The following is a 26649-nucleotide window of genomic DNA, read 5'->3' as shown; positions in this document are numbered from 1 at the left end:
TGGGAGAGGCTGTTTACAGGTAAAGGGATGTCTGGCAAGTGGGAGGCTTTTAAAAGTGAGATGGGAAGAGTTCAGGGCCGGCATGTTCCTGTTAGATGGAAGGGCAAGGCTGGCAAGTTTAGGGAACCTTGGTTGACGAGGGATATTGAGGGTCTGGTCAGGACAAAGAAGGAGGCATATGTCAGGTATGGGCAACTGGGATCAAGCGAGTCCCTCGAGGAGTATAGGGGATGTAGGACTACACTTAAGAAGGAAAATTAGGAGGGTGAAAAGAGGCCATGAGATTTCCCTGGCAGATAAGATAAAGGAGAATCCTAAAAGATTCTATAAGTATATTAAGAGTAAAAGGGTAGCTAGGGAGAGAGTAGGTCTCCTTAAGGATCAGTGTGGTAATCTATGTGTGGAGCCACAGGAAATAGGTGAGGTCTTAAATGAATACTTCTCGTTTGTATTTACCATGGAGAAGGTCATGGAAGCTAGTGAGTTCAAGGGAGGGAACAGTGATATCCTGGAGCGTATCAACATTATGAACGAGGAGGTGTTGGAGGTTTTGAAGTGCATTAAGGTGGATAAATCCCCAGCGCCTGACCAGGTGTATCCTAGGATGCTACGGGAAGCAAGGGAGGAGATTGCTGGGGCCCTGGCAGAGATTTTTGTATCAAGAATCTTCAGGCATGATACATGAGGGAATAAAAGAAGAGTTTGCATTGCACACTTGATCAAGGCGTCAATTACTGCAGTAAGGAGGGATGATATCTTAAAAGGCTCCTCAAATGAGGCCATGTGGGTAGAACTTAAAAATGAAAAGGGGACGTTAGCCACGGGGGAAGTACCAGTAGACTGGAGGATAGCTAATGATGTGCCTTTATTTAAGAAGGGCAGCAGGGATAAGCCAGGGAACTACAGGTCGGTGAGCCTTACATCAGTGGTGGGAAAGTTATTGGAAGGGATTCTGAGACACAGGATTTATATGCATTTGGAAAGGCATGGTCTGATTAGGGATAGTCAGCATGGCTTTGTGCATGGCAAAACATGTCTCTCGAATTTGATTGAGTTTTTCGAGGAGGTGACCAAGAGGATTGACGAGAGCAGGGCGATGGACGTTCTTTACGTGGACTTTAGCAAGGCCTTTGACAAGGTCCCGCATGGTAGGCTGGTCCAAAAGGTTCGAACACATGGGATCCAGGGTAAGCGAGCCAATTGGATACAAAATTGGCTTGGTGACAGGAGGCAGAGGGTGATAGTGGAGGGTTGTTTTTCAGTTTGGAGGCCGGTGACCAGTGGAATGCCGCAGGGATCGGTGCTGGGCCCTCTGTTGTTTGTCATATATATTAATGACTTGGATGTGAATGTAAGGGGCATGAGTAGTAAGTTTGCAGATGACTAAAAATGTCAAAAAAGAAAAAGATGTGCAAGCACTTAGACCTTGATATGCTGAAGGATGAGAACTTCAGCGAGGTGTTCACACTTAAAGTAAAAAAACAAGTATTAATGTCTCAGGATTGAGAAAACAACAAACAAGAGGAAATGGAAAACAAATGGAATAGCATGAGAATACATAATATGCTGCAAAAAAAAATTTAAAACAGAAAGAAAAAAGAGACAAGGAGTGGGTGACAGATGAGATATTAGCAATGATGATAGGAAGGGGAAAGGAAAGAAACACACCTGAGTATGACGAAATTGAAAAGAAAATAAAGAATGCATGTAGGCAGGTTAAAGAGAAATGGTATAATAAGATGTGTGATGAAGTATTGGAGCTGGAAAGAAATCACAAAATGAGAGTTATGCACCAGAAGGTGGGGCGGCACAGTGGTTAGCACCGCAGCCTCACAGCTCCAGCGACCCGGGTTCAATTCTGGGTACTGCCTGTGCGGAGTTTGCAAGTTCTCCCTGTGACCGTGTGGGTTTTCGCTGGGTGCTCTGGTTTCCTCCCACAGCCAAAGACTTGCAGGTTGATAGGTAAATTGGCTGTTGTAAATTGCCCCTAGTATAGGTAGGTGGTAGGGGAATTGAGGGAAGGTGGGGATGAGGTAGGAATATGGGATTAATGTAGGATTAGTATAAATGGGTGGTTGATGGTTGGCACAGACTCAGTGGGCCGAAGGGCCTGTGTCAGTGCTGTATCTCTAAATATAAATATGACACCAAAATTGGTGGTATAGTGGACAGTGAAGAAGGTTGTCTAAGGTTACAACAGGATATAGATCAACTGGGAAAGTGGGCAAGGGATTGGCAAATGGAATTTAACGCAGACAAGTGTGAAGTGATGCATTTTGGGAAGTTAAACCAGGGCAGGAAATATACAGTGAATGGCAGGGCCCTGGGGAGTGTTGTTGAGCAGAGACACCTTGGGGTGCAAGTACGTAGTTCCCTGAAAGTGGCAACACAGGTAGACAGAGTGGTGAAGAAGGCATGCTTGCCTTCATCGGCCGAGGCATTGAGTACAAGAGTTGGGACGTTATGTTACAGTTGTACATAATGTTAGTTAGGCCGCATTTGGAGTACTGTGTGCAGTTCTGGTCGCTGCACTTCAGGAAAGATGTGATCAAGCTAGAGAGGGTGCAGAAAAGATTCATAAGGATGTTGCCTGGTTGGGAGGGCTTGAGTTATAAAGAGAGATTGGATAGGCTGGGTCTGTTTTCCCTGGAGCGAAGGAGGCTGAGAGGGGGCATGATAAAATTGAGAGGCGTAGATAGGCAGAGTCTGTTTCCCATGGTAGGGGTGACTAAAGCTCGAGGGCATAGATTTAAGGTGAGAGGGAGGAGGTTTAAAGGAGATCAAAGGGGTAAATTTTTCACACAAAGAATAGTGGGTTTTTGGAATGAACTGCCAGAGGAGGTGATGGAGGCAGGAACAGTAGCAACATTTAAGAGGCATCTGGACAGGTACTTGAATGAGCAAGGCATAGAGGGATATGGAATTAATGCAGGCAGGTGGGATTAGTATAGATAGGCATTATTGTCGGCATGGGCGCGGTGGGCCGAAGGGCCTGTTTCTATGCTGTACAACTCTATGACTCTATGAAATTCCCAAGTGTTCTATAGGTATATAAATAGTAAAAGGGTGGTAAAAGGAGGAGTGGGGCCGATTAAGGACCATAAAGAGGATTTGCACATGGAGGCAAAGGGCATAGCTGAGGTATTAAATGAATATTTTGCATCTGTCTTTACTAAGGAAGAAGATGCAACCCAGGCAATACATAAGAACTAAGAGCAGGAGTAGGCAATTCAGCCCCTCGAGCCTGCTCCGCCATTCAATACGATCATGGCTGATCTCATCTCGGCTTCAACTCCACTTTCCTGCCCGTTCTCCATCACCCTTTACTAATTAAAAATCTGTCTCTCTCCTCAAATTTTCTTAATGTCCCGGCATCCACCGCACTCTGGGGTAGTAAATTCCACAGACTCACGACCCTTTGAAAGAAATATTTTCTCCTCGTCTCTGTTTTAAATCTGCTACCCCTTATCCTAAAATGATGACCTCTTGTTCTAGATTGCCTCACCAGAGGAAACATCCTCTATACGTCTGCTTTGTCAATTCCCTTAATCATCTTGTATACCTCAATTAGATCTCCTCTCATTCTTCTAAACTCTAGAGAGTAAAGGCCTAAACTGCTCAATCTCTCTTCATAAGACAAACCCCTCATCTCTGCAATCAATCTAGTGAACCTCTTCTGAACTGCCTCCATTGCAACTACATCCCTCTTCAAATAAGGGGACCAAAGCTGTACGCAATACTCCAGGTGCGGTCTCACAAATGCCTTGTACAGTTGCAGCAACACTTCCCTACTTTTATACTCTATTCCTTTAGCAATAAATGCCAAAATTCCATTTGCCTTCCTTATTACCTGCTGCACCTGCCTACTAGTTTTCTGTGATTCATGCACGAGGACACCTAGATCCCTCTGCACCGAAGCACTCTGAAGTTTCTCTCCATTTAGATAATTTGCCTTTCTATTTTTCCGACCAATATGGATAACCTCACACTTATCCATGTTAAACTCCGTGTGCCATATTTTAGCCCATTCACCTAACCTATCCATATCCATTTGTAAATTTCTTATTTCTTTATTGCAACTTACTATCCCACCTATTTTAATGTTATCTGCAAATTTGGCTATCGTACCTTCTATCCCTGCATCCAAATCATTAACATAGATTGTAAATGGTGAAAGAGGACGTAATTCAGACTCTAGAAGGATTTAAAATTGATAAAGAGGAAATATTAGAGAGGCTGTCTGTACTTAAAGTAGGTAAGGCACCAGGACTGGATGAGATGCAGCCAAGGATACTGAGGGAAGTGAGGGTGGAAATCGTGGAGGCATTGGCCATAATTTTTCAGTCTTCCTTAGACTCTGAGGTGGTGCCAGAGGACTGGAAAATTGCAAATGTTACACCCTTGTTCAAAAAAGGGTGCAAAGATAATCCCAGCAGCTACAGGCCAGTCAGTTTATCTTCGGTGGTGGGGAAACTTATAGAAAAAATAATTTGGGACAAAATCAATAGTCACATGGACAAATGCGGGTTAATTAAGGAAAGCTAGCATGGATTTCGTAAGGGAAAAGCATGTTTGACTAACTTGCTGGAGTTTTTTGAGGAGGTAACAGAGAGGGTTGATGAGGGCAATGGTGTTGATGTGGTGTACATGGACTTTCAAAAGGCATTTGATACAGTACCACACAACAGACTTGTGAGCAAACTTATAGCTCATGGAATAAAAGGGATGGTAGCAACATGGATATGGAATTGGCTGAGTGACAGGAAACAAAGTGTAGCGGTGAATGAATATTTTTCAGGCTGGAGGAAGGTTTGTAGTAGAGTTCCCCAAGGGTCAATATTGGGACCCTTGTTTTTCCTGATGTATATTAATGACCTAGACCTTGGTGTACAGGGCACAATTTCAAAGTTTGCAGATGACACGGAACTTGGAAGCATTGTGAACTGTGAGGAGGATATTGTAGAACTCCAAAAGGACATAGAGAAGTTAGTGGAATGGACAGATAGGTGGCAGATGAAATTTAATGCAGAGAAATGTGAAGTGATTCATTTTGGTAGAAAGAACATGGAGACACAATATAGTATAAAAGGTACAATTCTACAGGGGGTGCAGGAGCAGAGGGACCTGGGTGTATATGTGCATAAGTAATTGAAGGTGACATGACAGGTTGAGAGAGCGGTTAATAAAGTATACAGTATCCTGGGCTTTATTAATAGGGGCATCGAATACAAGAGCAAGTAAGTTATTTTGAACTTGTACAAGACATTAGTTTGGCCTCAGCTGAAGTATTGCGCCCAATTCTGTGTGCCGCACTTTAGGAAAGACGTGAGGGCATTGGAGACAGTACAGAAAAGATTCAGGAGATTGGTTCCAGGGTTGAGGAACTTCAGTTATGAAGATAGATTGGAGACGTTAGGACTGTTTTCGTTGGAGAAGAGAATGCTGAGAGATGATTTGGTGGAGGTATTCAAAATCATGAGGAGTCTGGACAGAGTAGATCGAGAAAAACTGTTCCCACTTGTGAAAGGATTGAGAACGAGAGGGCACAGATTTAAAGTATTTGGTAAGAAAAGCAAAAGTGAGGTGAGGAAAAACTTTTTCACGCTGAGAGTGGTTAAGGTCTGGAATGCGCTGCCTGAGAGTGTGGTGGAGGCAGGTTCAATTGAAGTATTCAAAAGAAAATTAGACAGTTACATGAAAGGGAAGAATGTGCAGGATTACAGGGAGAAGGCGGGGTAATGGAACTGAGTGAATAGCTCTTTCGGAGAGCCAGTGTGGACACGATGGGCCGAATGGCCTCCTTCTGCCTTGTAACAATTCTGTGATTTGACCCCGAGATGAACTTCTGACCCAATATCCTCTCCGTCATCAAGACCGCCTGCTTCCACCTCCATAAGATTGCTTGTCTCTGCCCTTGCCTCGGCCCATCTGCTGCTGAAACCCTCATCCATGTTTTTGTTACCTCCAGGTTGGACTATTCCAATTTTCTCCTGGCCAGCCTCCCACCCTTCATAAACTTCAGCTTATCCAAAACTCTGTGGACTGTACTGACCTTGCACTGAATCCCATTCATCCATCACCCCTGGACTTGCTGACCTGCATTGGCCCCTGGTCCAGCAGTGCTTGATTTTTCTTATCCTTGTTTTCAAACACCTATTGCCTTACCCCTTCCTATATTTGTAACCTTTTCCAGCCCCACAACCCTCATCTCTGTGCTCCTCCAATTCTGGCCACTCATGCATGCCTAATTTATATCTCCCCACTATTGGTGGCCATGCCTTTAGCTGCTTAAGCTCTAGGCTGTCCAATTTTCTTGCTGAACCTCTCTACCTCTCCTCCTTTAAGACGCTCTTTAAAGTATACCTTTTGACCAACCTTTTGGTCACTTGTTCTAATATTTCTCTGTACTTGTTGTCAGATTTTGTCACGCTTATGAAAAAGGTCATACAAAAGGTGATTAGCAATTGGAATGGACTTCTGAACAGGTTGATGGAAGTGAAAATCTGGATTGTAGGGAAAAAAATCTTACAGCAGTGTTGCACCGCAGAAAGTGGGGGCAGGGAGCGCACTTCCACCCTGCTGCCCTTACCTGGAGGTGAACCATGTTAATCTATAATAATAATATGCAGTTTTTGTCTGTCCGGACTGTTTTGATTAGTCAGTTTAAGGGGTGCGTTTGTTGGTGGATTTATTTGGTGGGCAGTACCTGGGCATGTGGAGGCACTTGGGGCGGGTTTACTTTTCACTGCCATTTTCGACAGGGATGGAGGTGAGTAGTGGGAATGAAATCCAAATTTGTCAAATTGTTGTTTCAGGGAAGTGGTTGCTAACTACAATTTTTAAAACTCCTCACTGTAGTTTGTGGAACCTTGCTGTGCACAAAATGGTTGCCACTTTATCTCCCAGAACTGCACCAGATAATTTAATTCTATGCGAGGTGCTTTGAGATATTCGAAAGACACGAGCGTGCTGAAAAAAATCAAACCTTTTTTGTCTTTAGGGAGCGTCAACAACAGTGCAAACTACTGGGGATTAATGGCCTTTTCTTATTAAATATTCTCTTATGCGGCTAAGAATCTTAAAAGGAGTTCAGTGACAGGCCAGCTGAGTGCAAAATCTGTATTACTACTTCAGAGTAATGCGTTAAACTGATGGAGGTGAAAAATGTTATTTTCTATAGCAAGCTATGTACAAAAGCAAAAAACTTGCATTTAAATAGCACCTTTAACATGGTAAAATGACCCAAGGCGTTTCACAGGAGCAATACCAAACAAAATTGAACACAGAGACACAGGAGGAGACATGGTCAGATGACTAAAATCTTGGTCAAAGAGCTAGGTTTTAAGGATCGACTTAAAAGGAAGAGAGAGCGAGGTAGTAAGGCAGAGAAGATTAAGCATTCCAGAGCTTGGGGCCTAGGCAGCTGAAGGCACATCTACCAATGGTGATGAAAATCTGGGATGCTCAAGAGGCTAAAATTGGAGTGTAGAGATCTGGGGGTTGTAGGGCTGGAGGAGATTACAGTGAGGGGAGAGGCCATGGAGGGATTTGTAAACAGTCATGAGATTTTTAAATCGAGGCATCACTGGACCAGGAGACTATGTGGGTCAGCAAGCATAGGGGTGATGGGTGAACGGGACTTGGTGCAAGATAGTCTCTGGGCAGCAGAGTTTTGGATGAGCTCAAGTTTTCAGAAGGCACAAGGTTGGGGGGCCAGCCAGGAGAGCATTGGAATAGATGAGTCTAGAGGTAACAAAGGTATAGATGAGTGCTTCAGCAACAGATGGCTGAGACAGGAGTGTAGATGGGCAATTTTATGAGATGAAAGCAGGCAAGCTTGGTGTTGGAGAGGAGATGGGGTTGGAGCTCAGGTCAGGGTCAAATAAGCCGCCTAAGTGGCAAACAGTCTGGTTCAGCCTCATATAATGCCCAAGGAGAGGGATGCAGTCGGTGGCAAGGACTGAAGACAATGGCTTTGGTCTTGCCGCTATTTAATTGGAGGAAATTTCTGTTCTTCCAATATGGGATGGACAACCTAGAGGATGACACACCAACAGAGAGAAACCTATACACCACTGAAATGGATTTACAGAGTAAACCTTCAGGGAATCGTTACTGACCAGGGATTTGCCCACTGAACCTGCAGAGGAAGACTCACTTTAAAAATGACCGCCGTCAGGTTTGTGGGCCTTGCTTTGCAGAGTGCTTTATGTTTGGTGCGGTTGTTCTGCAAACCTCTGTTCTGCATCTGTGCAATGACAGTTGGTTAATTGAATATTTTAAAGCTTTATTGTAACATTCAGGTAATGAGTGTACTTAGTATAACCATTTTTTTGATCCATCTGATACAAGGTAGTTAGGAAGCTGGTTTCTTCAATGATGGATGCTGAGATTATAAACAGGCAAATTTCAAGGAAATAGTGTTTATTCCTTGAATGATATTACGCCCATCAGATGTAAGCCTGCTTTTTCAACTCAGGAAAAAACAGTTCCCAATTAGACATTCATATTCAATATCAATAAACAAGTCACAAGGGAAGACTTTTGGCAAAATTTGTATTTTTATTCCTAAGCCTGTTTTTGCCCATGGAAAGCTTTATGTAGTTTTGTTCAGAGTGAGAAGTTTTGATTCTGTTAAAGTATTTCATGAAAGAATAACTAGAAATCCTGTATTTAAAGACGTACTATTGCAATAAACATACTAATTTGACCGCAAATCTTTTGCAGGTTTTTGCAAGTTGTATATTAATTGTGTTTAATTGTATGCAGGTGGTGGGCATTAACTGGGGATTCACTTGAGCCCTATAAATAGATACAGACTAAAACTGTTGTTGTTGGGTTAGAAGGTGTATGCTTGTAATATGTAACTCTGTAAATAAATATAAAAGTGTGTAAAGATTGGTTTCAGTTCTATCCTTCACCAGCTAGCTTTCTGGAATAGAACAATTCAGTCCCAAATTCTGAAATTTCTTTATTTAAATAATAGGGTCAGGGGCCTGTGCCTGTAGCAGTGCAATAGGGGCAGAGGCTCAAAATAGCAGAATAGTCTAGTGGCCTGAAATGGGTGAAAATGAAAGACTTTTTAAAAATCATCTTGGGGCACAGAAGAACCATTCTGTAATCATAATTGATATGTCTGGGAATTAATTGCAGTTTAATCTTCCTACGTTGGGACCTTCAGCCTTAAATGAAACCTATGCCTGCTCTTCACAGCCTCTTATGAGAAACCTCCCAGACATTATTTTCTGCCCCCTCATCCCCATGCTCCCCTTCCCCACCTGGATCACAATTGAAGTAGGTATATATCAACTTCCACTTCCCCATCTGTCCTCCTCCAACAGCTAGAAATACCCCAAAATTGTGCTGTTGGGATCATAACATTTATTTGTTGTAAGTTTGTTATTTACAAAACCTATTTAAAAAGATAGCATCCTATCTGCACAGGAATGCTTTCAATGTTATAATAGTAATGTTTTGGTGTATCCCTGCATTTACTCTGAACGCAGTATATTTAGTTTTAGTGATGTCAGCTCTGCAGCATTACAGCTTATGAAGATCTGAGGGACAGCTTTGGAAAGGTTAGAATATTTTGTCTGCCACATCTGTTATAGATGTTTTCTTTACAAAAACATTGCCTGCAGATAGCAATATTCTGTAAGTATATGTCTGGGGAGAGAGTTGTTCAGAATACTTTTGGATAAGTGAGAATATAACATAGACTTGCTCCTTTTATTCGATGTATTGCTGCAAAGAGTTCAACGGCAGTTTAGTCTTCATTTTTGCAGATTTTATTAATATGTAGCTAATATCTTATTGAAGACTAACAAAATAATTCATTTAGTGTCTCAGTCTTTCAGGTTGCCTGAGGTATCCTTTGCCTGCAATCAAATCATAGGGAGGAATTTTTTTTTTAGAGATACAGCACTGAAACAGGCCCTTCGGTCCACTGAGTCTGTGCTGACCAACAACCACCCATTTATACTAACCCTGCAGTAATCCCATATCATCTACCTACACTAGGGGCAATTTACAATGTCCTATTTACCTATCAACCTGCAAGTCTTTGGCTGTGGGAGGAAATCGGAGCACCCGGCGAAAACCCACGCGGTCACAGGGAGAACTTGCAAACTCCGCACAGGCAGTACCCAGAATCGAACCTGGGTCCCTGGAATTGTGAGGCTGAAGTGCTAACCACTGCGCCACCCCTAATGTTTGGTCTAATATGGGCCAAACAAAAGGTTTGAACCAGTGCCATTTGCATTTTAATCTTCTACCTTAGGAGCTAAAGGTCATCTGTTTCAATTAGTGTATAATGTTATAGAAGTACATAATGAGGTTTTGTTCACTGTAAGATCTCCAGGTTTGACCAGATGCAGTTTGAAAAAAAAATGCTGACTGCATGCCCATTGCTTCTGTCGTTAGAGAGAAAGCACTTTGTTATTTATAACCAATTTTATAATCATTATTAAAATTGGTATTAGTTTTAGATCTAAAACAAATAGAATTATAAAATGAAGTTGGCAGACACATAGTCAACTCTGTCTTGCTGCTTTGTTATTAATGTTTCATTGTGTTCAATAAGTGCCCATGTCATTTAATCCCCATGAACATCACACAAGTTGGGCCTTCCCAAAAGCTCAGCAAGTTTATCTGATGAGTAGCAGTGCACCCAGGCCAGGATTTGCTCCAATCTATGCTGAGTTAGCTGATATCACCCAAGATGGGTATATGCGGTTGGTAAAATCCTGCTACTGAACTTTTACCTAGTGAGCTCTTGCTTAATTGCCTACATGTAGCTATTAAATGAGGACATGATAGAGATTGGCTGCAAAACTCTGAATGGTTAACTGCTGGCATTCACTGTTTTGGTTTATATATAAATAATAACCACTTGGTGAGGCAACCCGAGCTGGGAGTAATTAAGAGCATTCCAGAAAAGAGAATATAAAGTTAGCAAGAAAAATCCAGTAACCAGCATTAACATAGCAACTTCAACATAGAAAAATATCCCAAGACACTGTACAGAGATGTAGTCAGAAAAAGGTGATATAAAGTAGGATGACCAAAAGCTTGGTCAAAGAGATGGATTTTAATGAGGACCTTAAAGGAGAAGAGGGAGGCAGAGACATGCTGGTGTAGGCAAAGAATTCCAGATCATGGATCCTAAGTGAAGGCACAAGTGTCAATGGTGGGGCAAAGGGAAGATAGATGTACAAAAGGGTAAAACCAGAGGACCAGAGAGTTTTGGGTGGAAAGTTGTAGTGTTGTAGAAGATTACAGAGTTAGGGAGGGCAGGGATAGATTTAAATACAATGTTATGACCAGGTGAGAAAGGGGTCTAGGGGTTCCCTCTTAACCTTTGCCTGGTTTAACTGTAACAGAGTTTAATTTTAAAAGCACTGTTTTTAGCTCCCCCTCAGTGAATCCTTGTTCACTGCTCTCCAATTATAAAGCAAAGAAATCAACCAGACAGATTTTCTTAGACTTAAACAAGAAAGGTAGAAGTTTGTTCACCTTAAACTCCAATTCCGTTAACGATGATGAATACACAATGCGACCACGCTAGCAAGCATACGCAATAAACGCACACAGATAGAGATGGAAAAGTAGAAAGAATAGAGGGGAAAAGTTTGAGGCAATAGCTGGAATTTATTTACTGTTCTTTGAGTTCGATGTAGAGTGTTTGATTGTAGGTAACTCTTGCCATTTCGTTGGGGCCCAGTGCACACTTTAAACTTGTTTCGATGTAGGAGTCTTTTCTCTATTGAGGTTTAAATGCCTTCAGTGGATCTGGAGATTCGTGAGAAAGAGCTAGCCGGGAGAGAGGCCCTCTTCTTCCAAGTTCAGTTGCAATCTGCCCCAAACTGTGCTGTGAGCAGTTCAAACAAAAACCTGGACCAGCAGGTTAGTCATGTGACTAGCTGTTTCAACAAACTCCTGCATTTGTGGATTCTCCATCTAAGCAGACACCCTGGCATGCTGGCTTTCTTGCACATTCAGTGTCTGGTGATCAAAATCCATTTGGGTTAATTGGATCAGGGAGCTGTTCTATTGTCTCCAGGCACTGTCTCTTATTATGCAAATGTTTTCTAGCCACTGCTGATCTCTTTAAACAAGTCATTTCATCATTCCAGCAACAGTTTAAAATTAATGTTCATATGACAAAAATAATGTGCCTTATTCTTGGCAGGTGGGGTCTTCGTGACACCTCCACACGCAGCAGAATGAAATGAAATGAGATTTTTTCAAAGAGCATTTCATTAAAAGGGACTAGAGAGAAGAGTAGGTAGAGGAAAACACACATGCATCTCTCTCGTTCATTCAGAAATCCTAAAAATTGTTACAGCCTGTCTTTTCTTGGTAGCAATGCTGCTTTAAACTGTCCTTTTTGGCATCCCAATAAACATGTGGTTTTTGGGGAAGTTTTTCAGTTTGCACATTTCCATGACTGCCTAGGGTGTCTTTGTTCCTGTTGAGGTCTGCAGGGGGAGGGTTAGATTTAATTAGCCCTAGGTTGGAGTTCGGATCATGGGCTTTGGCAGTGGGTGGATCCACTCTGAATTCTCTTTCAGTGCTTTAATGAGTCATGCAAGGGCTTTTTACCTTAGGGAATGGTTGGTTCCCTTTTTTCCTGACTGTGGGGGAAGCTTCTCTACTAATCTTCCCTTTGTCCTCTGGGACATTCCTTCCAGGTATTTGTCCAGATTCTGTTGCACTTCCCTGCAGCACTTCGTCTAGGTGAGGCATCACTATCACTGTTTCTGTGCCCTCTTGAGGACTTTCTTTGCAGGTTCCTGTAAATGCTGTTAGCAACTCTGGTGGGGTGCTTCTAGTGTCTGCATTTACATAGGAGTATGTGGGGTCTAACTTTTCAAACATTTCGGGTTTGGCTGACCGGACAGTAGGGGTTTTCATCTGGGATTCCTCCCGGACTTCCTTTAACCTGCCCTCTTTGTCCCTTTTTTCCCCGTTCCTCTCTAACTTTTTGCCAGCCTTGTGCCTGCCTGTCCCCTTTTGTTCCTTACAATTCACCAGCCCTCTGCTGGAGGTTCCTCCAAACACCGATACAGGACTTGGGGGTGCAGATTTCACTGTAGGTTGGGGTTTCTCCTCAACGTGGCACATGAAAAGAGAGCGGAGTGCTGGGAGAGGCTTCATTGAAAAGAGTGTGGAGTGCTGGGAGAGGCTTCGTTGGAAAGAGTGTGGAGTGCTGGGAGAGGCTTGGTTGAAAAGAGCACGCAGAGCTGGGCGAGGCTATCCTCTATCCTATCCCCTATCCTATTGGATCCTCTGTTCAGTGGAACAAACTCATTCAAGAAAATCAAGTATGACGTCACAGGCAAGCAGGGGGTGATTGGTTGGGGAAGGAGCTACCTGTTTGTTGAGTATCTGATAGGATTAGAATAAACCTTAACCACTTGACGTTTAAAATAGTAAAGGAACTAGTGGTAAGTTTAATAAAATATATTTAAAAATGGAAATAAAATAAATGAATAAAATAATTAAGTAGATCATTAAAACACATTAAGGATTGCAGGACAGGTGATGTCAGGGCTGCAGCATATGGGAGCTCCTGGATACCAATGTGATCCAGCGCAAACACGTCTGCAGTAAGTGTTTGCGACTCAAAGAGCTTCTGCTCAGAGTCATTGAACTGGAGTCCGAGCTGCAGACACTGCGACACATCAGGGAGGGGAAAGTTACCTGGACATTTTGTACCAGGAGGCGGTCACACCCTTAAGAGAGGGTCATTTGATTTGGTCAGTGGTCAGGGACAGGAGCATGTGGCTGCAGCTGAGGCAGGTAAGGGGACCCAGAGGGCAGGAGTGCAGAAGTCTCAGCCTTTGCAATTATCCAACAGGTTTGAGGTTCTTTGTTTGGATGAGAGTGGGGGGCTGCAGGGTGGATGAGCAACCTGACCATGGTACAGGAAGCCATTTAGGTGGAGGGGGAAAAAAGGAATGTAGCGGTAGTAGGGGACAGTATAGTTAGGGGGATTGACACTCTTTTCTGTAGCAAAGAGCGAGAGTCCAGACAGCTGTGTTGCCTGCCATGTGCCAGGGTTCAGGACATCTGCTCAGGGCTGGAGAGGAACTTGCAGTGAGAGGGGGAGTATCCAGTCGTCATGGTCCATGTAGGTACCAGCGACATAGGCAGGACAAGGAAAGAGGTTATGCATAGTCAGTATGAGGAAGTAGGCACCAAATTAAGAAGCAGAACCTCAAAGGTAATAATCTCTGGTTTATTACCTGAGCCACGTGCAAATTGGCATAGGGTAAATAAGATTAGAGAAATTAATGTGTGGCTCAAAGACTGGTGTGGTAGAAGTGGGTTCCGGTTCGTGGGGCACTGGCACCAGTACTGGGGAAAGTGATAGCTGTACCGTTGGGACGGTCTACACCTGAACCATGCTGGGACCGGTGTTCTAGCGAGCTGCATAACTAGGGAAGTAGAGAGGGTTGTAATTTGAATAGTGGGGCAAGGGATCAAATTTGGGAAGATATGGTAAATCAAGGAGTGGAGACAAGGCAAGAGAGAAAGGTATTAATATGGGAAATGATAGATTTGTACACTCTGTCCCTTCCTTTCAGTCTAAGAGTAAATCAGCAGATAAGACTAGAGATTACAAAAATAATAAAAAGACAAAACTAAAGGCTCAGTATTTGAATGCATGTAGCATTCAAAACAAAACAGATGAATTGAGAGTGCAAATAGAAATAAATAAGTACGATCTGATAGCCATTACAGAGACATGGCTGCAGGATGACATGGATTGGGACCTGAATGTTGAAGAGTACATGGCATTTAGGAAGGACAGGAAGCTAGGAAAAGGTGGAGCGGTAGCTCTGTTAATTAATGATGGTATTAGCGCAATAGAGAGGGACGACCTAAGTTCAGGAAACCAAGATGTAGAAGCAGTTTGGGTAGAGATGAGAAATCATAAAGGCAAGAAGTCACTTGGAGTGGTGTACAGGCCACCGAACATTAAGCACACTGTAGGACAGGGTATAAAGGAAGAAATAATGGCAGCTTGTCAGAAAGGTACAGCGATTAATTATGGGGAATTTTAATCTACATATAGACTGGAAAAATCAGATGGACAGAGGTAGCCTAGATGAGTACATAGAATGTTTTCGGGATAATGTCTTGGAACAGGATATTCTGGAGCCAACCAGAGAGCAGGCTAACCTGGATCTGGTATTGTGCAACGAGATAGGATTAATTAATGACCTCATAGTTAAGGTACCCCTAGGTAGCAGTGATCATAATATGATTGAATTTTATACTCAGTTTGAGGGAGAGAAGAGTGGGTCCAAGACTAGTATTTTAAACTTAAATAAGAGCAATTATGAGGGCATGAAAGCAGAGCTAGCTAAAGGGAACTGGCAAATTAGGTTAAGGGATAGGTCAATAGGTTGAAATAGCATAGCATACAAGGCTACAGGCCAACTGCTGGAAAATGGGATTAAATAGTTAGGTGCTTGATTGTCGGCACAGACACAGTGGGCCGAAGGGCTTTTTTCTGTGCTGTATAACTCTGACTCTAATAGAGATGCAGTGGCAGACATTTAAGGGGATATTTCAGAATACACTGAATAGATACATTTCAACGAGAAAGAAAAATTCCAAAGGTGGGACAAGCTATCTGTGGTTAACTAAAACAGTTGAAGATAGTATCAAACTTAAAGTAAAAGCATATAATTGCGCCAAGATGGGAGGCCGGCCAGAAGATTGGACAGAATGTAAAAAAAACTGCAAAGAATGACTAAAAGATTGATAAGGAAGGTAAAATTACTATTGAGGATACAGGTAACATCCCAGTATTAGCTGTAAGTCAGGAACTGGAAGGGAGGGAGGAACTCAAAGAAATTACCATCACTAGGGGAGTGGTACTGAACAAATTGTTGGAGCTGTGGGCTGACAAGTCCCCGGGTCCTGATGGACTTCATCCTAGGGTGTTAAAAGAAGTGGCGAGTGAGATAGTTGATGTGTTAATTTTAATTTTCCAAAGTTCCCTAGATTCGGTAAAGGTTCCGTTAGATTGGAAGATGGCGAATGTAACTCCTTTTATTCAAAAAGGGAGGGAGACCGAAAGCAGGAAACTACAGGCCAGTTAGCTTAACATCTGCCTTAGGGAAAATGTTAGAAGCCATTATTAAAAACGTTATAGCAGGGCAGTCAGAAAAAATCAAGGTAATCAGGCAGTCAGCATGGTTTTGTGAAAGGGCAATCACGTTTAACCAATTTATTGGAGTTCTTTGAGGGAGTTACATGTCCTGTGGATAAAGGGGAACCGGTGGATGTATTGTATTTAGATTTCCAGAAGGCATTTGATAAGGTGCCACATCAAAGGTTATTGCAGAAAATAAAAGCTCATGGTGTAGGGGGTAACATATTGGCATGGATACAAGATTGGCTAGCTAACAGGAAACAGAGAGTAGGCATATATGGGTCATTTTCAGGTTGGCAAGATGTAACGAGTGGTGTGCCACAGGGATTTGTGCTGGGGCCTCAGCTTTTTACAATTTATATAAATGACTTAGATGAAGGGACCGAAGATATGGTTGCTAAATTTGCTGATGACACAAATATAGGTAGGAAAGAAACTTGTGAAGAGGACATAAGGGGGCTACAAAGGGATGTAGATAGGTTAAGTGAGTGGGCAAAGACCTGGCAAATGGAGTATAATGTGGGAAAGAATTGTCCACTTTGGCAGGAAGAATAAAAAAGCATATTGTCTCAATGGTGAGAGATTGCAGAGCTCTGAGATGCAGAGGGATCTGGGTGTCTTAGTGCATGAATCGCAAAAGGTTAGTATGTAGTTACAGCACGTAATTAGGAAAGATAATAGAATGTTATTGATATCGTGAGGGGAATTGAATGAAAAAGTAGGGAGGTTATGCTTCAGCTATACAGGGCATTGGTGAGACCACATCTGGATTACTGTGTACAGTACTGGTCTCCTTATTTAAGAAAGGATGTAAATGCTTTGGAGGCAGTACAGAGAACGTTTACTAGACTAATACCTGGAATGGGCGGGCGGGCTGTCTCACGAGGAAAGATTGGACAGGCTAGGTATGTATCCGCTGAAATTTAGAAGAGTAAGAGGCGACTTGATTGAAACATATAAGATCCTGTGGGGCCTTGACAGGATGGATGTGGAAAGGATGTTTCCCCTTGAGGGAGAATCTAGAACTAGGGGTCACTGTTTAAAAATAACGGGTCACCCTTTTTAAGATCGAGATGAGAAGAAATTATTTCTCTGAGGGTCGTGAGTCTTTGGAATTCTCTTCCTCAAAAGGTGATGGAAGCAGAGTCTTTGAAGATTTTTAAGGCAGAGGTAAAAAGAAAAAAAGAACAAATAACAGTACAGCACAGGAACAGGCCATTCAGCCCTCCAAGCTTGCGCCGATCTTGATGCCTGTCTAAACTAAAACCTTCTGCACTTCCAGAGACCGTATCCCTCTATTCCCATCCTATTCATGTATTTGTCAAGATGCCTCTTAAACGTCGCTATCGTACCTGCTTCCACCACCTCCCCCGGCAGCAAGTTCCAGGCACTCACCACCCTCTGTGCAAAGAACTTGCCTCGCACATCCCCTCTAAACTTTGCCCCTTGCACCTTAAACCTATGTCCCCTAGTAACTGACTCTTCCACCCTGGGATAGATAGATGGTAGATGGATTCTTGATAAGCAAGTGGGTGAAAGGTTATCAGGTGGAAATGTGGAGTAATCAGTTCAGCCATGAACATTGAATGGCGGAGCAGGCTCGAGGGGCTGAGTGGCCTTCTCCTGCTCCTAATTCATATATTCATATGTGACAACTTCTACAGTTCTTCACCACACCTTTGTGGAGTTTTGGCCAGCCAAACTGCTGTCTTATTCGTGCTTTGGTTGTTCGTATACCGACATTTACAGCCACTGTGATCTCATGGGCCATTCTTAACATTTCTTTCCGGTACCTCTACGGCACTACTAACTGGTGAACCACTGTCCACTCCTTACTCTCAGGTCTGTGAGGAGAACTCCACTTCCTCATCAGTACCTCATTCTTTAAATAATAGCAATCAGGGACTCCCTCTGCTTCAATTTCAGACTGGGCAGCCTGTGTTAACTCTTAATATTGGGTCGGCTCGTCGACTCTTAGTTAGGGAAAATTCATTTAATTCATTTCCTGGGTCTTCTAACTGTCCAAAGAAAGAGACAGAGAGAGCTCATGGTCATTTGCCTGCAATGTCAATTCAGTCTCCTCTGGGGAAGCTGGTTTGATCATGGCCTGATTCACTACACATTCAGGGAAACTTCAGTGGACCGTCTCCTGCGACTACCCTGTCTCTCTGACCTCCCGCGGTCTCTCTTTTACTATTAGGGAAACTACCACTTTCGCCCCCGCCAGATGATTACCTAGGAGCAGGTCAACCCCGTCCACAGGTAAACTAGGGACAATCCCTATGGTCACCGGTCCTGAAACTAGGTCGTACTCCAAGTGCACCCGACGTAAAGGTACAGGTGTACACTGCCGTCCAATACCAGTTACCACCACTCTGGTGTTTACTGCACTCTCTGGGGGGAAGATCAGGCCTTTTCCCAGTAAAAGGGATTTAGTGGCCCCTGTGTACCTGAGAATTACTATGGGCTTGCTTGTCCAACTCGAGGGGTATGGGGCTACTCTCCCTTTAGACACAAAATCCTGATAACCTTCAGGAACCCTGTAAAATTTTCCTGCACTCGTGGCAGTATGCGTTCTGGGTCTTTGAACTGCTGCAGTTGAAGCCACAGCTTGTTCTGCTGTGCTTTCTATCAGAGTCCTTTCTCCTTCATTGAGCGGATGTGCCCTGATTAACTCTACAGGCTTTCCCCGTAGTTTCCAGCAGTCAGCTCTTCAATGACCTGCTTTATGACAATGGAAGCACACAGATCTCCGGGTCTCACTCATACTTACAGCACTTTCCTTATTGGCTGGAGGAGGGCCCCCTGTGTCTCCTGCTTTTCCTTCTCTCCCAGGACTGCTTGGGCTTCTGGAAAATTTTAACCATTCCGTACCCAGCACTGAATTACGATCCTCTGTATTGGCCATGGTTTCACCGGGGTTACTCTATCATCCCTGTTGGATCTCAGTTTTTTGTGATCTCATGGGTTACACGGAAAGAGACGAAGTCCGACTGTAGCTTTAAGAAACTTTATTGCAGTACTTAGTGGTTACATCATCAGCAAAGCGAACAGCAACAACACCTGGGCTCTCCTCCCTCTTCCTCTGTGCTGGAGGAGGGAATTCAAGCCTGTCTTATAGTTCTTCTTACAAATCAGTGACACCCCCTTTATGTTCCCAATTGGTTTACAAACTTTGCAGTTTCTTGGTGTCAGGGCCTGATTGGGGTACTGCCTTGTCACCCTCTCCTCAAGCAGTTTCTTGGTCCCCTATCTCCTTGGAACGTTGGGCTGATTGTTGTACAATAGGCTACTCTTCGGCAGCTGCAGCTGTCCTGTTAGTTTTAGCTTGTTAGTCTATTTCTACTGATAAGCTGTCTGTGCAGCCCTGAAGCTATGAAGTTATTTCTGATAAGCTGTCTGTGCAGCTCCGAAGTTAGTTTGTTAGTAATACATGATTGATTAATTATTTCATCTTAAATGTCCCCATATTATTCTGTTTTCAAACATTCTGTTCTCACAATCCCCTAGTTAACTCAAGCCGCCTCAGCTCTCTTCGCATTCCTTCTGGAAGGTTCTTTCTTTCTCTCTCTCCTGTCTCTTTCCCTTTCTTCAAATTCAAGTTTCCTCTGTTCCAATTGCACCTTTGCTAGCAATACCCTGTTGGAGTCTATTTCTAACCCTGTTTCTGCTTCTTCAGAGTCAAGGGAAAAATGGTTGGCAACTAGTCTTAGGAGTTCAGATTTTCTAGCCTTGGCACAGTGATCCCACACTGCTCAGCTATTTTTCTCAACTCTTCTATAGACAGTGCTTTTAACTTCTCCCAGGTTCCTTCACCCTGGCTTGGGGAGTTACTGATTTCAGTTGTAGACATGTTAGTATTCTAGTGCACACAACCAGAAGAAAACCTGTATGGAAATCTTTTCTCTTTCTGAATGGGATCAATTTGACTTCCCACTTCCAATTTCCTCATTTGTCTGTTGGTCATAGCTGGACGCTAGTCCCCAAATTTTTGTTAGGACCAGGTGAGAATGGGGTCTAGGGGTTCCCTCTTAACCTTTGCCTGGTTTAACTGTAACAGAGTTTAATTTTAAAAGCACTGTTTTTAGCTCCCCCTCAGTGAATCCTTGTTCACTGCTCTCCAATTGTAAGGGAAAGAAATCAACCAAACAGGTTTGTTTTTAAAGATTTAAGCAAGAAAGGTAGAAGTTTGTTCACCTTAAACTCTAATTTGATTAACGACTATGAATACACAACGCGACCGCGTTAACATGCATATGTGATAAACACACACGCAGATAGAGACAGAAAAATAGAAAGAATAGAGAGGAAAAATTTGAGGCAATAGCTGGGATTTATTTACTGTCCTTTGGGTTCGATGTAGAGTAATTCTGACTGCAGGTAACTCTTGCCATTTCGTTGGGGCCCAGTGCACGCTTTAAAAGTTGTTTCAGTGTAGGAGTCTTTTCTCTATTGCGGTTTAAGTGACTTCAGTGGATCCAGAGATTTGTGAGAGGGAGAGAGCGCTAGCCAGGAGAAGAGGCTCTCTTCTTCCAAGTTTAGTTGCAATCTGAACCAAACTGTGCAGAGCAGTTCAAACAAAAACCTGGGCCAGCAGGTTAGTCATGTGATTAGCTCTTTCAACAGACTCCTGAGTTTGTGGATTCTCCATCTAAGCAGACACCCTGGCATGCTGGCTTTCTTACACATTCGGTGTCTGGTGATCAAAATCCATTTGGGTTAATTGGATCAGGGAGCCGTTCTATTGTCTCCAGGCACTGTCTCTTAATAGGCAAATGTTTTCCAGTCGGTTTCCTCCCACATGCCAAAGACTTGCAGGTTGATCGGTTAATTGGCCATTATAAATTGCCCCTAGTATAGGTAGGTGGTAGGGAAATATATAGGGACAGGTGGGGATGTGATAGGAATATGGGATTAGTGTAAGATTAGTATAAATTAGTATAAATTAGTATAAATTTGGCCTAACCATCAGCCTCAAGAAAACGAACATCATGGGGCAGGATGTCAGAAATGCTCCATCCATCAATATTGGCGACCACGCTCTGGAAGTGGTTCAAGAGTTCACCTACCTAGGCTCAACTATCACCAGTAACCTGTCTCTAGATGCAGAAATCAACAAGCGCATGGGTAAGGCTTCCACTGCTATGTTCAGACTGGCCAAGAGAGTGTGGGAAAATGGCGCACTGACACGGAACACAAAAGTCCGAGTGTATCAGGCCTGTGTCCTCAGTACCTTGCTCTACGGCAGCGAGGCCTGGACAACGTATGCCAGCCAAGAGCGACGTCTCAATTCATTCCATCTTCGCTGCCTTCGGAGAATACTTGGCATCAGGTGGCAGGACTATATCTCCAACACAGAAGTCCTTGAAGCGGCCAACATCCCCAGCTTATACACACTACTGAGTCAGCGGCGCTTGAGATGGCTTGGCCATGTGAGCCGCATGGAAGATGGCAGGATCCCCAAAGACACATTGTACAGCGAGCTCGCCACTGGTGTCAGACCCACCGGCCGTCCATGTCTCCGTTATAAAGACGTCTGCAAACGCGACATGAAATCGTGTGACATTGATCACAAGTCGTGGGAGTCAGTTGCCAGCATTCGCCAGAGCTGGCGGGCAGCCATAAAGACAGGGCTAAATTGTGGCGAGTCGAAGAGACTTAGTAGTTGGCAGGAAAAAAGACAGAGGCGCAAGGGGAGAGCCAACTGTGCAACAGCCCCAACAAACAAATTTCTCTGCAGCACCTGTGGAAGAGCCTGTCACTCCAGAATTGGCCTTTATAGCCACTCCAGGCGCTGCTTCACAAACCACTGACCACCTCCAGGCGCGTATCCATTGTCTCTCGAGATAAGGAGGCCCAAAAGAAAGAAAGAAGTATAAATGGGTGGTTGATGGTCGGCACAGACTCGGTGGGCCGAAGGGCCTGTTTCAGTGCTGTATCTCTAAACTAAACTAAACTAAACTAAAGTCACTGCTGATCTCTTTGAACAAGTCATTTCTTCATTCCAGCAACAGTTTAAAATTAACGTTCATACGACAAAATTAATATGCCTTATTCTTGGCAGGTGGGGTCTTCATGACAATGAATGATTTTAAATTGGAGGTCTTAAGGGACTAGGAGGCAATACTGATTCGCAAAGATAGGAGTGTTTGAGAGACTTGGTGCGGGATAGAATACAGGAGGAAGAGCAGAATAGGTGGAGGATGGTGGCCGGACAGTACAGCATTAGAATAGTTGAGATTGGAATTAACAAGTGCACAGATGAGAGTTTCAGCAGCAGATGGGTTGAGGTCGGGATAGAGGAACACGATGTAACGCAGTGGAAATACGCTGGCTGTGATGCAGAAGGTATGGGGTTGGAAGCTTAGCTTGGGGTTGAATAGAATGCCAACACTGAACAGTTTGATTCAGCCTGAGACAAGGGTATTGAGTTTGTGGTTGAAGCAAAGTTGATGGCTTTGGTGTTTCCAATTTTTAACTGGAAGAATTTGTGGATTATCCAATATTGAATGTTGGATAAGCAGTTTGACAACACAGAGGCAATGGAGGGGTCAAGAGGGGTGATGGAGAGATAGAGCTGGGTGCCATCAGTGTACATGTGCAAGCTGATCCCCTGTCTGCAGATGACATCACCAGGGGGCAGCATGTAGATAAGGAATTGGAGGATGCCATGGGTAAATCGGGGGGTTGCAGAGGTAAATTAATGGGGCAGGAGGAAAGAGGAGATGGGAGAGAAGGTCCTGAGAGGGGCCTGCAAATAGCCCTGCAAGTTTATTTCCTCAAGTACCATCCAATTTCCTTTTGAAATCATTCATCGTCTCTGCTTCCACCACCCTCATAGACAGCGAATTTCAGTCTTAATTGGAGGACAGGAGGAGATGATATGAAAGTATCCAAAGTTTAAAATTTTGAGGTCCTGTTTTAAAGTAATCAAATTATCCTTTCAATCCTGAAGCTGACCATTAAAAAGTTAGAATTTGCTAATACTGTGACTTACTGAAATATTTTCTGTTGCAAGTTGGATTTATCTGTATGCAATCCACAATTGTTTCCATCCCAGCTAATAGTTATTTATTACACTTACAACATGCAGCAACAATTTGCATTGTATAGCGCCTTTAAAGTAAAATATTCAGTAATTCTGTGATGTGCCTGACAGGAGTATTATCAAATAAAATTTGATACCAAGCCGCATAAGGACATATTAGGACAGGTGACCAAAAGCTTGGACAAAGGTAGGTTTTAAAGAATGTTCTAACCTTGAGGACCAAGGTAGGGAGGTGCAGGGGCAGAGGGAAGGAATTCCGCAATCAAGAACCCAGCTAGCTGAAGGAATGGTGGAGCATTTGAAATTGGAGATGCGCAAGAGATCAGAATTGGAAGAGTGCAGAGATCTGGGAGCAATGTAGGGTTGCCAGAGATTAGAGATAAAGAGGGGATGAGGCCACGGATGGATTTGAAAACAAGGATGAGAATTTTAAAATTGAGGCTTTGCCAAACTGGGAGTTACTGGAGGTCGGTGAGCACAGACCTGATGGGTGAGCAGGACGATACGAGTTAGAATATGGGCAGCAGACATTTGGATGAGTTCAAGTTTTTGGAGGGTGGAAGATGGGAGGCTAGCCATGAGAGCATTGGAATAGTCAAGTCTGGAAGTAACAAAGGCAAGGATGAGCTAAGGCAGGGGTGGAGATGGGCAATGTTATGGAGGCAATCTTGGTGATGGAGAGAATATGTGGTCAGAAGTTCATTAGGGCAAATAGGACACTAGATTGCAAATGGTTTGTTACAACCTCAGACAGTGACCAGGGAGAGGGATGGAGTTATTGGCAGGGACTGAAGGCAAAGGCTTCGGTCTTCCTAATATTTAGTTGGAGAAAATGTTTGCTCATCCAATATTGAATGTTGGCCAAGCAGCGTGACAAGTTAGAGGCGGTGGAGAGGTTGGGAGAACTGGTGGTGAGGTAAAGCTGAATGTTGTTCATACATGTGGAACCTGACGTGTTTTCGGATGATGTGTCTGAGGGACAACATGTAGATGAGAAATAGGAGTAGGCCAAGGATAGATTCTTGGGGCAACACCAGAAGTAATGGTTTTGGGACGGGAAGAGAAGCCATTGCAGATGATTCTCCGGGCACAACTGGATATACAAGAATGGAACCAGGCGAAGGCTGTCCTACCCAGCTAGACAGTGGAAGAGAGGTGTAGGGGGAGGATGATGTGATCCATTTGACAAAGGATGCAGACAGGCTAGGAAAAACAAAACATAAAAATGCAGTTTTTGGTTGAAAGATGGAAGCAGATTAAAATTACCAATGCTGTTTGGAAAATGAACCCAATTTAATAAATTAAACAATGTAGAAATTACACCTTTATTACCCTTGGGAGATCACAGATGGGAGCAACAAAGATGATTTGTGCAATGGTTAGCACTGTAGCCTCACAGCTCCAGCGACCCAGGTTCAGTTCTGGTTACTGCCTGTGCGGAGTTTGCAAGTTCTCCCTGTGACCACGTGGGTTTCCGCCGGGTGCTCTGGTTTCCTCCCACAGCCAAAGATTTGCAGGTTGATAGGTAAATTGGCTGTTGTAAATTGCCCCTAGTGTAGGTAGGTGGTAGGAGAATGGTGGGGATGTGGTAGGAATATGAGATTAATGTAGGAGTAGTATAAATGGGTGGTTGATGGTCGGCACAGACTCGGTGGGCCAAAGGGTCTGTTTCAGTGCTGTATCTCTCTATGACTGATTCTGGGGAACTGGAATTTTAAATTGATGAAAATAAGGAGCTTGGACTGTTTTTCTTAAAAAGGTTAATCAAGGTGATTTAATTAAAGGTTGACAACATTGATCCATTACTTGTTATGGTGAAGGATTCAAATTCCAGGGTACAGAGGTTGAAGGTTAGGATTGAGGCAGAACTTTTTCACCTGTAAAGTAATTAAGTTATGCAACAAATTACCAGTGAAGCCCATTAAAGCTGACAGTACAGATGGGTCCAAGAGCCAATTGGAAGTGTTTTTGGAGAGAGAATGGATTGAAGGACATGGTGAGGAGACAAACAGGTCTTTTGTATTGGTCTGGGAAAGTGGATTGGTGTTATTTGGGCTGTGTGCCCTGTTCATAAAAATTCTATGGGCTTGAAATTTGTCTCGGGCAGCAAAGCAGAAGGGGCGGTATTACGTTGGCCACCTGTTATATATTTGTCATACGTACCCCCCAATTACTGCACATATGCTCGGGTTGTTAGTTTCCTACTTTAGTCTGATTGCTTTTTCTGGTAGTCGACCTCTTTCATAGCATAGTTTTGAGGCTGGACTTTGCTTGTTCTCATGGCTGGCTGCCAATCTGGGGGAATCAAGGCTACACTACACTCCTCTGTTGCTTCTGCATTTATCTGTATGGCAGTCATACAGGCTCAGATTTGGACCTGGGTACAAATTGGGTGGGCTTGGCCACACAGGCCAACCATGGAGATGGCCCTGGTGGAAACATAGGCAGAATTTCTGTAATCCATTCGTTTTTACAGTTAATGTTGATACAGGTAGGTAAGTACCATGATAGGGTTGGATTTGGCATTGACGGTTGTAATGATTGAATAGCCTCCTGCATTTACTGTTCAGGCTCTCTTGTGAAGAGCGATCAGTTGAGTGAGACATCAAAGGATTACATCAATTTGAAGATCTGTAGCAAGCTTGAGTCATTGTCTCCCGGAGTGGAGAGGTAAATACATTTTTTTAAAGTATTAAATGGAATCTTTTTTCTTTGCTTTTTTATGTGGTACCTCAGCCAATGCCAGCTTTTTCCTGATTTAGCCTGTGATAAGTCATATTTTCTAGAAATCATCAATGCCCGTGGCTGTTGATGTTTGATTTTAGTGATAGTTGCAATATTATACACATTGTGCGGAATTGAAATAATCTCTGAACTAAAACATTAATTGCCCAGGCATTTAATGAATGCTAGAAAAAAGACTGTTATTGAGATTTCGCTGAAATGCAGTGATGGATGTGTGAAATTTCACTGCAACAAATTAAGTGTTTTCACTTTGATTATGGTGAGACATAATAGCTAGCATGGGAAATTTTACATTGTCGAAATTTGAAAAATACATGGGTGTTTTTAGACCTCTGAACATTAGAAAACTAAAAATTGGAAATCTTAAAAATAGCTTATGACCTATATTTCAGCATCCCTCCATGAGCTGCTTTGATATGGTTCAGTGAAACTTGTTCCGATGTTGCCTTTCATTTGGATTTTTCTCTTGCTTAACCAATCAGGGCACATGGATTTTCAGTGGCAAAAGTTTGAATTGAAAGGAAGGGATGAAGAGTGAGCTATCAGCATATGCAGGAAAGGAAAATCACTTTGTGAACAGCACTTTGTCTGAGGAACAAAGCTAAGTACCACCAACCAAGAAGGAGGCAGCAGCACTGGAAGGTGAGGGATAGGGAGGAAATTTGTAGAAGACTTAAGGCTGCAT

General features: G+C 43.3%; 1 protein-coding gene across 6 annotated transcripts in view; it reads left to right on the top strand.

Moving 5' to 3' along the window:
• Positions 1-26649, top strand: part of LOC137377532 (sodium/hydrogen exchanger 9B2-like) — a 208668-nt gene that overhangs the window by 60804 nt on the left and 121215 nt on the right. For 2 of the 6 annotated variants that reach the window (XM_068047264.1, XM_068047245.1), the window contains exon 2: positions 26447-26606. The exons of the other annotated variants lie outside the window; for them this stretch is intronic. The gene's annotated coding sequence lies outside the window, so the exon portion shown is untranslated. The remainder of the gene's footprint in view (positions 1-26446; positions 26607-26649) is intronic. 6 annotated transcript variants of the gene reach the window in all.

This window comes from Heterodontus francisci, chromosome 1, assembly GCF_036365525.1.
Source record: "Heterodontus francisci isolate sHetFra1 chromosome 1, sHetFra1.hap1, whole genome shotgun sequence".
Lineage (NCBI taxonomy): Eukaryota > Metazoa > Chordata > Chondrichthyes > Heterodontiformes > Heterodontidae > Heterodontus > Heterodontus francisci.
The sequence above is the reverse complement of the archived record's forward strand: the minus strand, read 5'-3'. Positions and strand labels throughout refer to the sequence as shown.